Source organism: Thunnus albacares, chromosome 17 (genome assembly GCF_914725855.1).
Source record: "Thunnus albacares chromosome 17, fThuAlb1.1, whole genome shotgun sequence".
NCBI classification, from domain to species: Eukaryota; Metazoa; Chordata; class Actinopteri; order Scombriformes; family Scombridae; genus Thunnus; species Thunnus albacares.
This window is the reverse complement of record NC_058122.1, coordinates 26089177-26103079: the sequence shown is the minus strand read 5'-3', so window position 1 is coordinate 26103079 and position 13903 is coordinate 26089177. Positions and strand designations below refer to the sequence as shown.

At 41.0% G+C, this 13903-nt stretch overlaps 1 protein-coding gene across 1 annotated transcript in view; it reads right to left on the bottom strand.

Moving 5' to 3' along the window:
- LOC122966727 (RNA binding protein fox-1 homolog 3-like) overlaps positions 1–13903 on the bottom strand; it is a 526578-nt gene that overhangs the window by 471285 nt on the left and 41390 nt on the right. The window lies entirely within an intron of this gene.

Genomic DNA, 13903 nt, shown 5'->3' with positions numbered 1-13903 from the left:
TCATTTCTTGAGTATTTTTAATTCGTAACATAAATAAAATAATTACAACTCCTTAAAAGCTGGAATAAAAAGATTGAAGCTTGGGTTTGATAATATTAATGTTTTATGCTTTTCTCGGCTCTACTAGGAGGCTGTTTTAAAGGGTTGATGGGGGCTTCATGGGGATTGTTAGCAGGGATTCACTTTATGATCTTCATAACCAGCAAACCCGACACATTGTAATGCAAAGCCATGCACCAAATAATTAGTAGGTTTTAAAGTCAATTAGTGTTTACAGGGAACCAACATAGAGATTTTCCTTGTTGTCTTTTCCTTGTTGGCAGAATTTTGGATTAACTGCTGCTGATTTATTGCTTTTTGAAGTCTTGGCTAAAATCTGAATATGTTCTTCAATATAACAAGATTTTGACCTGTTAAATAGTTACATAGGACATTCATAGCTATACATTTAACATACAGTACAGTTAAAAAAAAGGCAGCGGCCATCAGCACATAACGATGTGTCTCCTGATGACATCACCGAGGGAAAAGCATTCAAGTATTAAAAAGGAAAGCATCTAATCTCAGCCTTGAGACAGGATCTGTCACATGTCCTCAGGGTCCTTCTACTTTGTCTACTTTGTGTTTATGACCAAATACCTGCAAAACTAATGACATTCACATCAGTCTCGGCTTTAATTAGCATGCTAGAATGCTAAACTTAGATGGTGAACATAGTTAACATGACCTGCTAAACATCAGCATGTTAACACTGTCAATTCAAACATGTTAGCATGCTGATATTAGCTCAAATCACTGCTGCACAGAGCGTCTATCATGACTTTTGACATTTAACACATTTTCTGATGTGCTGTTATAAATCAGGCTTTAATTTATAATGTGGTAAAGAACCTTATCTAAACAGCAGAGAGGAAAGGAGAAACTAAAATATGAAGTCAAAAAAACAAGAGAAGTTATTGCTCAAAAGCGATTTTTTTGACATGAAAAAAAAGCTGTTTCTATCCCAGCGAGCAGTTTCTTCTAACACCCACAGGGCAGGAATAAGAAGGAATCTCCCTCTGCTGTGAAACTGAGGTAACAAAGTCAAACTGTATCTAGCAGACAGAAGGTGCCAGCGGGAAGTTTACCCTTCTGATCTTTCTATAATCTGCTCTGGGGAAGACACAGCTACTCTGCTTACCACCTTCAAAGGCCCCTCTCCTTAACATTCAGCCTCACATCCTAATCTGATTGAGGAGGAGAGAAAATATTGACAATTTCACAGGACAGAGGAGAGTAAATATTTGAAACCATTGCTATGATACACCACTGGAACTGAAGCTCATATAGTAACAATTTAACCAAATAATTGTATTTTTCTGCTTTAATGCATTTCAAGCTGTTTTAGGAGTTTAATGTCAAGTTGCTCCAGTGGAAAATCCACAAAAGAAGTAAAAGTAGAAAGCATGTTCTTGTCTTTCTAAGCTTTTTTTCTTTTTTTACTTTAAACTGCGAACTTTTGGTCAATGCTCATAAAACTCCACAAAGCCAGTGGCACCAGGAGAGGCGCGCTGATAAATCAGCGGCAGGCCGCGAACAAGGCCCGGTGCCGGCGGACCTGTGTGCAACAGGACAACTCTATCGGTGGATTTCACAGGTCATTACTCTGGCTCCAGCCATCGCAGCCTCCAGTGGCTCTGGAGACGGCAAGCTTTTTCTCAGAGACAACAGCTTACTGGGCTTTGTGCTAGCTAAACAAGCGTGTCTGTCTCACAGCAGTAGATTAATGTCTAGATAGAGGGTTTGCTCCTCAGGGAGACCTGTAGAGGAGCCATCCATCAACCTTTGGAGGCCATTACACAATAACAAAATAACAAAATCTGAGAGAGGGGCTCATTGACTGAACCCTGTCCTCTGGGGCTACAGAGAGGTAGACAGAGGAAGAGCTTTCTGAATTAAGTCTGAGCGAAGAGAGGAGGGATGGTTTTACTGAAAACTGGAGTGAGTGCGCATGAAAACTGCTTTAAATGATACGCAGGGTCGAACAGAGGTGATAATTAATGGATGTAAATGATTAGAAACAGTAAAAGAAATGTATATAAAAAAAAGAGAGAACACTTGTATAAGGCTGCAAGTAATATATCATCTTTTCAATTAATCATTTTTTCAAGTTGACGTCTTCAGATTCCTTGTTGAAAACCCAAAAATATTCAGGTTACTATCATAAAAATAGAAGTAAGAAAAGCAGGAAATCATCACATTGGAACACCTAAAACCAGAGAGTGTTTGGCTTTGTCAATTGAAAAACTATTGAAATTAATCAGTTATCAAAATAGTGGTTCATTTTCTGCCGATTGACTAATTAATTGATTAATTGACTAATGGTAGCAGCTCTTCAGATGTGTCATCTGTGAGACGTTGTGTGTGGTAAACACAAACCCTCTCCCCTCCACATGAATGACAGTAAACAACACAGGATCTCTGGCTGTGCCCCCCCACCACCACCCTCCACCCCCCCCCCCTACCCCAGAGGAGAAAGGGGTCACACAAACACAGCATCTGACCGGCTCTTAATTTGTTTAAAGCAGCCCATTCAAACAGGATCCCCAACAGAGAGAAAATCTCGTTTCCAAGGCTGTCGCCATGGCTCGCGCCGTGTTGTTTAGGAAGGAGATCAGGACGCCGCTGACGACTCAGCTGACCTCCAGCGCACACAGCTTCCACAGAGGTGCCGGGTTGTAATTAACACTTTGCAGATTACGTTTACAGGACCAACATGGTCTGCCTGACTTTTATTACCGCCTGGGTTGTACTTCTGCCCTCAGGGGATACAAAACACTCTCTGTTTGACGCTGTCCTGTCCTGTGTGGGAGCGTTTGACAGGTTTTGATCATGGTGAGAGTCAGTTGGCTGTTCACCGTACCTCATGTGCAGAGATAATGAGAATCTCCCCTTGCCTCTGCCAGTTTTCCAGCTATGACTGGATGAAGAGACATGCCGCAGTCTGAAAATATTAATCTATTTCTGTCCTCTATCTGCAGCTTTCATTCATTTATTTGGCCTCACGCTGTTGCTCTAACAGTCTTATTAGAGGAGCAGCGAAACTAATCCATTTCTTGGCAGCAGGCGGCAGACAGCTGGGCAGTGAGGAGTCGCAACAAAGTGGCTGATATAATTGCGGTGAAATTATTTTCATGCAGCTCCTCAGTTTCTTCTCAGGCTGCAAGCAGCGCTTCAGGTTAACATGCTATGGTAATAAAGCAGCCATTAACGTGCTAATGACCTCAGAATATGAGGGCCAAGTCATTTAGCATCACACATGCCATTTACAGTGCAGATAGAGGACATGCATAGTATTTCAAAAAATGTAAATGTAAGGTTTTTGAGGTTCAGACGGCTATAGGCTGGCAAAATATTTGGTGGAAATATCCTGGGATCTTGATTTACCATGTTGAAACTGTTCAGCAGATTCCTCGAGTGTTATCTTAGATCTAAATATATCAGATAAAGGCCCGACTAATGCCAGCGCTAATATTAGTCCTAGTTAACATGCTGAACACTTGTGCTTTTTAATCACGGACCACAGCAATGTGGCAGTTTGCAATCTGTATCCATCATCACTGCAGACAAGCAGAGGAGGATCTGTCTGAATTACATATTGAGCGCAGCTGTTGAAAACATCTGCACACATCTGCACCACTAGATGGCAGATATCCCCTGAAATACTCTTCAGTGCAGCTCTTCATACTGTTCAGCAGCAGCTGTCATTAATATTCCTTCAATGAAAATTCAAAACTGATGGCTTCCAGTCAGGTCAGAAAAAAAAATAGAAACTGTCAGCGGCTAAAAATAAATCTGAAGTTCAAACCCAAAACAAGACATACTTCAAATACTGAATCTACTTGCTGCAAATTACCGCTGAAGCCTGTCAACAACTTGCATCCAGCTGTGCCAAATACTACTGAGAGAGAGTTCATTATAGATGAGAATACAGAGGGGTGTCACTCTTGACGGAAAAAAGCCTGGGTTTCCCATTTATCTCCCCAAACCACACTTGTGTGTCTCAAACACTTCACACTGAATTAAACTGAAGTGGAAACCCGCTCTCCAGACTAGCAGCACTTCTTTCCACTCTACGGCCTGGGTGATAAATCTGTAGTATTCCATCCTCTGCTGCCTGCTTCGCTTGTTCTTCCCTTTTATAAGCTTTCTTCTCTCTCTGGTCAGACTTCAGTGAGTTGCTTTGCTCACAAAACAGGTGGAGGGGAAGATCAGCACAAGAAAATGTCGACTCTTATTCTTACGTTCCTGTAATGAACCGTGAACCATGTGAAAATGCTCAAGTTCCAACAGTAGGCTATGAAAGGGCACCTCACATTTGTAAATGTGACAATAAAGCAAAGTGCAGCAACAAATTACATGTCTAAATGTTATTTCTAGAGAATGGTATTACTTTTCATTGTTTGGGACGAGATCCCTTATATCCAGTAAATCCTCAGTTGAATTAGTTCAACACATATTCGTTTTCTTTCCAGAATCAAAAATCTCATGTGCGGAGCCAAACCAACAATGAACTGATCCTACTTACAAGTATTGTGTGTGTATCTAAAGTCTGATATATCTTATTCCTCTGTGCCGTAGATCTCTGTTGTTGTCCAAAAACTATTAAAAACACATCAATGAGCCACACAACTGCACTGGGCGACATGTTCCTTCATTTTTCATTTGACATTTTCAGTCTCAGGAGAGTAGTTCAGAGTGCTACATATCACAACCTCCACAACTTTCTCAAAAACCTTTAGCACAAAGTCAAGAGGTAGTATGTAGCACAACAAGCTAGTCAAGCGCTTCAAACTGAACCACATTCCCATGCTTGTGCACTGACCTCTGCTTTACACAGAACTACTCTCCAGAGACTGAAAATGTGATCTCTGTTATTAGACTTTGGAGCCGTTTCTAAACAAACTAACACTTTGTGGTGAAAGAACATGTCAGCCAGTGCAGTGGTACGGCTCGTTGACATGTTTTTCTCCTCACACCTTGAGTATTACAACAGTCTTTTCTCTTGTCTTAATCAAAAAAACTTTAAACTACAGACTACGCAGAAAATCAGCTGCCAGGTTTTTAACCAGAACTAAGAGTGACAATCACATCACACCTGTTTGCGTTGGCTCCCTGTTTGTTTTAGGATTGATTTGAAGATCTTATTGATTACCTTTAAGGCTCCTTATGACCTGGCTCCAGATTATATTTTCGACCTTTTAATCCCCTATGAACCTTTGCGTAGTTTGATCCTCAGGCAAAGGTCTTATGTCTCTTCCAGAGTCCAGGCTGAAAACTAAAGTGGACAGAACCATTGCTATCAGGGCCCAAAGGCTCTGGAACGACCTGCCCGAGGAAATAAAGCTGTCTGAGTCAGAGTCTTCTTTCAGGTCTCTACTTAAAACGTACAACAATGGAGGTCTACGGCACAGGGGAATAAGATATATCAGGCTTTGGATACACACACACAATACTTGTTAGTAGATCAGTTCATTGTTTGTTTGGCTCTGCACATGACATTTGTTGACGGTAAGAAAAATATAGAAAATTGCCAGACGTATCCTTTACATACAGAGTTGGAGCTATGAGGCAATTAGCTTAGCTTGAAGACTAAAAGCAGAGGGAACCAGCTAGTCTGGCTCTCTCCAAAGTAAAAATGAAATGCTTACCAACAACTAAACCTCAGTAATTAACATGTTGTATCTTGTTTGTTTGATTGTTATCAAATAGAAATATTAAAAACAACAGTTTGTGGTTCTGGGAGGATTTATATGCTGGAAGTATTTCATGACAAACAATGAAATGTCTGCAAAATCAAATCCATGTAGTGTGAGTATTAGACCGTGCACATCGAATGTGAGATACTTGTCAGTTAAGTCTTCTTTAAACAGTCAAGAAATTTTACCTTTGCATCAGAAAAATCTGCTTACATCTCACTACTGAAATATCTGGCCTTAAGTAGTCTTTCCCATAAAACATACAGTATTTATGTGACATGTTTGTGCAGCACCTTGACAGAATGCAATTATATCAGCAAGCCACAGGCGTGTTAATGATGGTGCTCCGTCATCAGGATGGAGACGTGAAATTGGTTTCGTCTCAGTCTCTAGCGCTGGAGGGCTTTTGCTCCTGATAACCTTTTATGTTTTATGAACCCGCCGTTTGAGCGAGACTGTCAAAACTGTTATTTTCAGATAATCTCCGGTATGTTGCACATATTCACCTTTTCTTTCTCACTGTGACAGCCACAACGTGATACTCTCAGGGGAGATATATGGGAGTATGACGAGGCCCCTACATCTTTTTTTAACCGTCCTATTTCTCCTCTTCTTCTTTTTGTTTCAACATTATCTCCCACATCTGCTGCAAACCAGCGCTGAGTTTGGCCCATTTCCTTCATTGGTCAACTGTCAGCATCATGACATTTGCCAGTAAGCAGAGACAAACTTTATAGTTCCACTGGTTATACTTGAACTTATAATTATACCAAGAATGCAACACTGGATAATCACTGGGGGGTGGGGGGAGGGGCAGTATACTCCATCAGAATTACTTGTCAGATGGTCAAATAGTTTCTGAAACCGCCTCACCGACACCTTTCCGATGTTACTTCACACTTAACTTCTCTCTCCAGCTCTCTCTTTTTTTTTTTCATTCGACATAACTGTTTGTCACTTTTCTTGTGAACAACCTTGTACAACACTATGCCTTCTAGGGGTCTGAAAATGTGCACCATCCATCCATCCATCCATCCATCCAACCAGAGCAGGACTGCTGGCAGACCTGGTCATGATGCAAAGACGTAGACGTGTAGTGACGCTTTAATCTCCCACATATTAAGCATTATGAATTCCTGTGAACCTGTTTGAACAACACTTGGAGTGTATCCATGTAATGTTCAACATCCAGTGAAAAGAGAAACCATCCAGCTGAGCCTATCCAGGAACGCTGCCAAACTTATCCCCAGTTTCCCAAACCAGACGCCATGCTTCATCTTGCTTCCCATCATCTCGTGGCTGCCAAGGACCCGAGGTTTTGTATATTGTCCTGAACCAATCTGGACTAAAACGTCTAAGACAAAATTCTGGTTACAAAACAAATCAAACAAAACAGGACTCTTTCGGCTTCTTCCTGGCGAACATCAAGTGGACACATTATCTTTGGTGTCACCATGTCTGTTACTGTTTCTACAGTATTCTTTCTTTCTTTTTTAATATTATTTTGTGGCTTTCTGCCTTTAAAACTGGGCAAGAGAAAGGGAGCAATAAATGATCTTTGTCCAGATTCAAACCCAGAATTCTGTGGTTAAATGGTTGAAAGAAACTACAGAAATACCAGCCATAAATTTGTCAATGTGCTTTTTTTTAAAAGAAATGGCATAATTTATATAATCCACAACATGACTGTGAATCGTCTTAAATCTTAAAGCACAGAGTAACAATTGGATCTGAATGTGATCAAACTTCCACATCTATACTGTTTTTAATAACTCTCTTGCAAGCATCCTGTGGGTTTGACACCTTTAACGACCCAAGATATGAAACGCGCTGTGAGTTTATCCAATATCATGTCGGTATCGAGTGAATGCTGAACGGTATTTTAGGAACCAGAAATAATATCAACAGAGCAGTACTATTGGTATAACTTTCTGAAGTTTTTCAAGGTGTGTGGTTAAATCAAAAAGAGGTGTATCTGGAAACAATTTGCAGAGATCCTGCGGAACAGCTGAAGATCTAACAAACCTTCCAGAAATGATTTCTTTAGATACCTAACATCTGATCAAAGCCAAGTGTAAAGACTGAAGAATTAATAAATATCTTAAGGCTGATTGTTTAGTTGTGCAAAAGATGGCAGGATGATAAGAAAGACTTGGCATGCGCTGATGAGGGTAAACCTGAATATGCTTGAGGTGCCAGTGGAGAAGAAGGAGGGAGGAGGAGGAGGAGGAGGGTGCGCACTGGGAGAAGCAGAGAGAGAGAGAGAGACACGGGAGAGGAATGATGGACGGCTCACACGCCAGCCATTGTGAAAGAATTATAGCTAGGTGCCGCCAACTGAGGCAGTGTGGCGGCCAGCCAAAGCCCTGGGAGAACAAAGGCCCAGGATCCCTGTGTGTGAGTGAGTGCCGGCCCGCCTGCCCGCGGAGCCCCAAACCTTCATATTTACATGCGACGCTGAAGAGTTAATTGCAGTGAATTCCTGCGCTGGGTGCAAAGTGGGGGCTGTTGTTGCTTTATTTTACATAACAAACACACTGTTTCTACTCATTCCTATCTATTTCTAACATCAAAAGATACTAAAAAAGGGTTTTGAGCTCTTGGAAATAAAAAAGTACTTCATCCAAAATGAATAAATTAATAATCACTGTTATTTGCTGTGGTGTGGTTGAGGAATTAGAGGAATAAGTGTAAATTTTAAAATTTAATATCAACAAAAACAGAAGTAGTACCTGCTGATGTTTCATTTATATATTCTGTGTTATCACAGAGCTTTCGTCTTATAAACTGTATTGGCGGCACCCTGAGGAAAACATGAAAGTTACACACACATTCCTCCAATTACCCTGCGTGTTTGGGAAATGATTTGTATTTGATTCAGCTTCTCAGGAAATGTTCATGTGCGCGCTTTCAGCTGCTAGGAGAGCTAAGAGGCCCCTTTTAACAAACCAGACCTCATCCTCACAGTAGTTGATGGACAAAAGCCAAAATCTGTCAGGGTTGCTACGGTTCCTGATCTTTCGTAAACGAACAGTGCCCTCTCGGCTCTCTAGACTTGGCAGAGCTGCCCCCGTGAACATCAAAGTAGGGTCTGACCTTGCATACCAGATGAGGTTTGGATTAACGAGCTCTGGACATCAAACAGCAGGATCACCCCCCCCCCAGAAGTCATCAAACCCAAGCTCGGCGAAATTTACAGCGGACAAAAAAAAAAATGCTGGAAAAATCAACATCAACCTTGCCACGCATCTCAGTTTGAACATCGTGACCAGGACGGGGAGCAGCAGCAGCAAGCAGCAGCAGAAGAGAGGATATTTCAAAAGCCTCCAATTATCTGATGTGTGGGAGAGCACAATGAACTGGGCCGCACGCCAAACAGCATCCTTTACCAAACAAATAAAACTTTTGACAGGACGTGTCTGCCTTTCAGTGGACTGCACACCAACAAACTGTTCATGCAGGGCAGCGACAAACGCTTCTGATATCCAGAGCTCGCTGATCTCTGGAACTTGGAAGAACGTTAATATTAAAAAAATAACACTGATATTTTTTTAAAAAAAGCAACTCCAGAGTAAAAAACAAATGGACATATAAGGTTTTAGGTTTGCTGAAGTACCCAAAAGGCTTTTTACCTCTAAATTTCCTCCACCAAGCAGGTTAGTTAGCAGTCCATCTGATAACAGATATCAGTGAGGTTTGGTTTAAAGTCGAGCCATCTACTGAGGCATAAATGATTTGTTTTTTTGTTGCGGGTAGAATTTTTTTAGAAGGGTTTCTTGAGGACATGTCTGAAACAAACTAGTTTGAATGAGGTGTCATCCAACCACATCTGAAGGCACAAGTGTTTATAGCTGTTTCTAACAAAGCCGAGCCAAAAAGAGCCTGTCGTCACAGAGGAGAGGGGGGTTGAGACACCAAAAACCGTAGCATGAAAAATGTCAAAAGTTCTTATCCCTCCCACGTTTTCTCCTCAGCGCACCTGGATCGATCGCAGCGTGACGTGGAACCTGAAAGATTTTTTAAAAGTTCTATTATTAAAACTTCCTGGCTAAAGTTATACTTTTGAGTACTTTGATTACAACTACTATATACACTGGAAGCCATCTTTCTTGACATGAGGAAGGAAATACACTCAAATAACGTACAAATAACTACAACGGGACCAACTGTCCAACAGAGCGCGACAGAGCCCGAGGGCTAAAAAAAACAGTTGAAACACCTCTAAATAAAGGCTGAAGACAGGAGTTGGCCTTTGATGTTAGTCGTGGCAATCGTGACACTGTGAAAACTGTGAAATCGGACAATAAATTCAAACCAGAAAAAGATGAAGCAATAGCAAGAAATCAGATATTGCGGAATTAGTTTCAGTGTTCCTCATGAAAGGAAGAAACAAAGTAGTCAAAGAGCAACATGAAGTCCACAAAGAGAGTACAGCACAGTAGTTAATCTAGTAAACATACACAAGAGTAAAATACCCTAACCCTAGCTTCATGTTAGCCTCACGCAGCTAGCATTATGGCTAGCTTATTAGCAAATTAACAAATCACGAAGCAGCTGCAATAAAAGAGTACATACAGATAAGATTTAAGATGCTTACCAGTATTTTCTTGGTCACAGATCTCCAACTGCGGACGGTGTACGAGCAGGGAAACTTTTCTATGTGATGATCAACAAAAAAATTGTTGGGACTAACAAGGCTTTATCCCGGCGACAGGTTCATATCTGAGTTGTGTTAACAGCAGAAACAGCTGCGAGCGAACACCTGCCTTCATTCAGGGATTGTTTCCCAGAGGCCTCTGCTGCAGCCACAGCTGGACATCTGGACAGCAGCGAATGAATGAAACTTCTTTATATTTCTTTATATTTGATCATATTGACAGAGGTATGCAGACAAATCCTATTAAAGCTGGGGGCTCGTCTACACTGACAAGCTGTGAAAGACAACTCTTAATAGGTCAGACATGTTTATGACAGATTTCAACTCACCGATTGAAAACATGATGAAAAATTTTTATTATTGGGATTTATGTGTACAACGTTTTCCACTTGTGCAGGTTTTCTTTCTTCAACTTTCCCCTTGATGTCAATGAGGGAACACAACATGCAGTTTCCTAATTTGCTATACAAATCTTAAATCTCAAGTCAAGGTTTATTTAAGGGATAAGTCTGGTAATTTTCTATGTTTTTCTTATTGTCAACAAATCTCATGTGCAGAGCCAAACCAACAATCTACTAACAAGTATTATGTGTGTATCCAAAGTCTGATATGTCTTATTCCTCTGTTTTTGTCCAAAAATTACTATTAAAAACACGTCAATGAGCCACACCGTTGCACTGGGTGACATGTTCCTTCATTATGACGAGTTTGGTCAAATTAGACTAAAAACAGCGAGAGTAGTTCTGAGGCAGATGCCACTGAGCATGTGCGGGAACACGGTTCTGTTTACAGCCAAGCTAGCTTGTTGCGCTACATATCACGACCTCTAGACTTTGTACTGAAGTTATTTACGATGTACAATGTAGTACAACGTCAAGAGTAAGAGAGAGAGTGAAGATTGTTTCCTCTGAGGTCAAGAATGATTCTTTGTGCTCAAATCTGTTGGGTTTACGTGCAAATTCTGGCTAATTTCTTCAGCAACAACTGGCCTTAAACTCACAACTCTGGGACAAATGCATAAATATAAATAAATACATTCCTGTAGGTTATGTTTTGTACAATTTTTGACATTTCACGACACTGTTACTGTTATCTAATGTCATGTTTTATATGTACACTGACTGAAACCAAAAAACGAGTGTGACACAGTTCATTTTTGACTTCGGAAACGGTAGTTCAACAATAACGAAAAACTTAACGTAACTTTACTACTAGCATTACTTTTTTCAGAGCTTTCAACTACATGTCACCGTCTTCCTCTGAGTACAGTTGCCTCCATTCTTAGGTCACATGAGGACAACTACGCTATTGCCATGGCAACGGAGCAAACTATCCACTGAAGAAGTACGGAAAAAGCTAGCTATTGCTTTGAGTTACGATTAATTTAAGACACTTGTTGGACATTTTCTTGACATCTGATTTTGTTGTTGATGATTTAATAAACTTTCCCCCCAGATTTCCCATATTTGGTATCTTGTGAAACTTTTTGGATCACCATTAACAATTTCTTCTCTGCTCAACATGAGTTTGTAAAGCTGGTGTCAGCGTCGCCATCATGAACTGAACAGAAACGCACTGTACACGAGCGAATGAAAAATAGATGTAATTCACTTTCCAAATGATGTTTTTTGGAAATATAATCTTTTATTGAGTCACTCGTGGCCTCAACTCTGACAAGCCTTGAATTTGGACTTGTTTACGGCTTTTTAAATGATATATTTTAAACAAAATGTGTCTAACAACAGAGTGACTCCTGTTGCCAGTCGACGCTCCGTCTTTGAAGCTTTGTGTATCATTTTATTACAGAGTTAAGGTCCAAGTGTGGTGGTGAAAGTGTATTCAGAGTTTTCGAGCCTGATCATTACAGCACATCCTTTCATGTGCTTGAACTGTTTTAACAGCATTATTTGAAATACGTCACAATCGCTGAATAAACATCGCTCTGCAGTCTGACTTTTTACAAACCGAGCCGGCTTGATCGGATTGTTATTGTATTTGTGATGAAGGTGCCACGGAGGCTACCTTTGGCCTATTAATGAGCCAGTCAAAGTTATGAAAACTAATTTTATCATCTGTAAAGAAAAAATGAACGGCTTGTGTTTGATATTGTTGGCAAAGCTAACAAAGAGAAGTTTGCTTTGATCAGGAAAAATATCTGAACCCTGTAGGAGAATTTAATCAGCAACAAGGTTTTGGCTTGAGAATATCTGCATAGTAAAAAAAAAAAAAAAAAGTTGATTAGGTTAAGGGGGGGGGAGGGAGTAGAAAAGCAATAAAATAAGCCCATACCCGAGGAGATCATTAAGTTAATGGATTGCTGGTGGCTAAAAGCATTACGTTGTAGGGGTATCTCAGACTGCAGAGATCTGCAGACAGCAGCAGAGGCCGGCCAGCGTCACGGTGAGCGACGAGGCTGAGAGTGTAGAGAGAGCCAGCTCAGAAGTGACGAAGGGCATTAGCAGCCCTGCATCCTCCAGTCTGCAGCTGGTATTAGCAGGCACCGAGAGCTCTGTCAACACGTATTACTCCACACACAAATCATCTGACCAGCATCAGCACTTTGCCTGCGCTACGGCGGGGGAAAACACTGGAAGGGGAAAAAAGGGAAAGATCGAACGACTCCTGTTCCTCAGAAACACTTGACTGAATGGTTATAAATAAAATAAGATAAGATTTACAGTGACACCGATGTAAAACACCTGTTACTTCAAATAATAGCAGAGAAATTAAGGAGTATAAAAGAAAGTTACAAGAAACTACTGTTGCATATTTTCCAGGCAGCGACAGGACTCTAATCTTCTGGGAGCTTTAACGTCCGACTGTGACACACAAAACCTGAAATAGGTGGATATCCGCAGAGCTTGTCAAGCGATCATCAAGAGCTTTATGCGACAGAGCAAACAGTATCGCTGAAAAAACAAGGATTACTGTCAAACACGTAGGATCCAACACACATATGCATCACAAGCTGTTTTGGAGAGGGGGGAGGGAGGGTGGGGGGGGGATCTTCACCCTTACGTTGCTGTTCTCGGTGACAAGTACAGGGATTTGTCTGCTTGCATGTGTAAGGCCTACGTACAGAGCTGGCTCTGAGGCTAAGGAGCATCATTACGGACTAAACACAACTAAAACAAAACACAGGCTTTCTGGTGCCCCACTGTCTGCCCGACTGAGGCTGTGGAAAAACAGAGGGAGGGGGTTGTCGTTGTCAGTGGAGAGAGAGAGAAAGAGAGAGAGAGAGAGAGAGAGAGAGAGAGAGAGAAGCAACAACTCAAAAGCAAAACTCAGACGATTACAGAAACTAATTTATTGAAATACTGTTGTTAATTTTAATAGAGGAAAAGCTCCGTCTCTACAAGGTCGTGTTGTGTGGCTGAACTGTATTCAGATTTTAGTGATAGTCTGTGAAGTTTCCCAAAAAAAAAGCCAAACATGTCAGGTTGAATTTTGAGGGAAATGCTGATAAAATTGAGACATTTACAATATTAACCGTCTATGTGATGTAGTG